The 2,766-nt window shown below is 42.4% G+C and overlaps 1 long non-coding RNA gene across 1 annotated transcript; it reads left to right on the top strand.

The window, feature by feature from the left end:
- The first annotated feature begins 1,480 nt into the window (after positions 1-1,480).
- LOC147419488 (uncharacterized) lies at positions 1,481-2,528 on the top strand. Its single transcript, XR_015187128.1, has 2 exons — positions 1,481-2,271; positions 2,380-2,528. It is a non-coding gene; the product is annotated as an uncharacterized LOC147419488 (long non-coding RNA).
- Positions 2,529-2,766: the final 238 nt, after the last annotated feature.

The raw sequence follows: 2,766 nt of genomic DNA, 5'->3' as shown, positions 1-2,766 counted from the left end.
AGCTTTTGTGAAAGTGCTTGAGAAACTCATCATTTCATCCACTTGCTTCACTTGCTTGAAAGTTGAAACTTGACATAAATTTTTTACCCTTTTCCATGTTCAACACTAATCATTGGAATGTGGAATAGATTTAGGTTTGCACGTTTGTGTTTGAAGTAGGGCTACAAAAATATATTTTTCCTAACCGAAGAAAATAAGAGCAAACTTGAAATTCTATCGGTTTTTAGGTCAAAATTTGAAGCTTTTGCCGATATTTACACTAAAACTTGTGTAAATTTGCCGGTTTTCTTTAAGGCAAGCTCAAAATCTAACCAAGATTTTACGATTTTAACCGGTTAAAATACATTGTACCCCGGTTTTTTTCTAACACTAGTTTGAAGGCTTCATCAATCCATAGTTTTCCATGTTTTACACTTATGAGTGGAATAATGCATCTTTGTGGAGTACATTTAGGTTTTTATTTTCCCAAGTTTTTCATACACTAAAAATTCTATGACACATAAGCTGAAGCCTCTAAATTTTCACAGCATATAATATTTGCATTCTGAGGTCATATAGTGCATGATTTCACAATCGAGAGTGTATAGGACAATCTACACAAGTTACATTAGGTGTGTATTCAATGATGCGACGATCATCCAATGAGCACCTTTGTCTGTCTCTCCACAAAAAGAGGAGGTTTGCCTCCGGATGTTAGCCATAAATGACATTAGTGGGAGTAGTTTTCTTCATCCTGGTGTGTGGTTGGCTTAGAAGACATTTACCCCAACCACACACCAATAATTGCATCTCAAAGAGGTGCATTTGCAACAGTTGCAAAATGAGTGGATTACCCCCCACTCTCTAGTACGTGTGCGTGAGGCACGCCACATCACATCAATCAATTTATCTGCTCTTTCATGATTACCCCCTCGGTGTGGGGGTTACCCAAGTCCCCCTTCCCTTTCTTCTCAAGTATTGTTCACTACAAATAATAGACTATGGAATTTGTTTAATGTTTATAATGATTTTTTTAATTTTGTTTTTTGCCAAGCTCACAATAGTGAGTGATTTATATAAAAACCAAAAAAAGTTACAATGAAATCCATGCTCCCATCACATCAAAACACCATCTATGACACATATAGCCGAATACATTCATTGATAAAGGGGGCCAAAGTTGACCAGTGGAACATGAATCGAGCATGATTTTCTTAAAAGAGGTCCTAGTGTATGAACGTTTTGGAGACTGATTTGAGCACTTTAATATTTGGCTTATATAGTTCGCTTTTTGCTTAAGCATTCCTATGTGATAAGAATGGAGATATTGGAACCATTGACCTTTTACTTTTAATGATGCTAGCTTCTAGGACTCAAGCCCAAAGAATAATGCTACTAAGCAGAGAATGTGGAGAGAGTTGAGGCATGAAAAAGAAAGGATCTGATCTTTTGAACTTTTTTTTTGGGGGGGGGGGGGGGGGGGGCGGGGTGTTTGTTGGTGGTGGGTTTTTTTTGGCCTGCTAAGGGAAGGCCTTAGTGTTGGGGTAGGTTAGGCGGTCTTTGACGGATGGCGTCCATGTGGACGGCCAGCATTTGGGAGAAGGCGTGCGACAATAGGTGAACTCGCTGCAGGTGAACTCGCGAGGCAGAAAGTAGACGGCTCCAAGTAGAATTTCGCACGGCATGCCTAGCATTGCCTATGTTTACACGCGTGGGAGATCTGTGGAAAAGGAGAAGGGTACTGGCCTTTGGGCTGCAGACGCGCAGTCTAAACGAGTCACGACTCACGAGGCTAGCCTAGCCTCCCTGCCAGCCTGAAATGAGCTCTCTCCTAAGAGTGGATCTCTGAACGCGCACTGTGAGCCTGCCAGTACGTTGTCTTCTTAGCATGAGCACAAGGCGACGGCAGCCAAAAGGAATCGTGCAGGGGCGCTTCATTATGCGGCACTTCCTTTTTTTCGCCGTGGAGTGGCTGGCTGGCCGTTGTAGCCCAACCCTCGCCTCTCCCAGCCATCTCGTGCTCATTCATTCCAACCAATCAACGCGCGCCTTGCCAACGGCCTTCCCCTCCTCTCGCGGCTATTTCACATGCGCACCTGCAGTTGTTTCTTCCCCTTCGTCAACCTTCCATAGCGCATGCAGCTCGTGCAGTTCTGTTGCATGCCTGTTTTCTCCAGGGTTCGCATGCCCAAGTGCTTTAGCTTGCATGCGCAGCTCTTACGAGCGCACCGTTTCCAGCTCGCGCAGCTCTTATGAGCGCAGCTTGAAGCTCATTCTACTGCAATACCTGAGGTAATTAGATTGCTTTAATCGTTCTAACAATATAGCAATTCCATTTCAGCCCTGCTACTGGTGTAGATTATTACCTCAAGATTCCTGTGGCTCTCTGTTTTCCTGTAGCAAGGAGGGCTCCTACTGCAACGCCCACAAGTAGGTTGCGAGCTCCCACTGCTGATTGCAAGGCCAAGGCCGCCAGTTTACCAACTCAACTCAACCAATTTTTTGTCTTGATTTTATATTTTTGGCGTAACATCTAGTTGTTGTCTTCATTTTATATTTTTGGCGTAACATCTAATTGTTGTCTTCAATCGTTATTTGGCTGCCTGGTATGAGTATTTGTTTTAGTGAGTAGCTCACTTCATTTTTAATCTGCATATTACTATTGATTTTCAAGGGACTAACTAAAGTTTCCATTGAAGTTTTATCCCATTGGAATTGTTTAACATATGAAGCTTATATACATCCACAGATACAATCTTCATTCGTGATATTTTTTTGCTTTCCATA

Source organism: Adiantum capillus-veneris, chromosome 29, assembly GCF_014529385.1.
Source record: "Adiantum capillus-veneris isolate H3 chromosome 29, ASM1452938v2, whole genome shotgun sequence".
NCBI classification, from domain to species: Eukaryota; Viridiplantae; Streptophyta; class Polypodiopsida; order Polypodiales; family Pteridaceae; genus Adiantum; species Adiantum capillus-veneris.
Note: the sequence above shows the minus strand (reverse complement) of the source record. Positions and strands in the feature narration are given on the sequence as shown.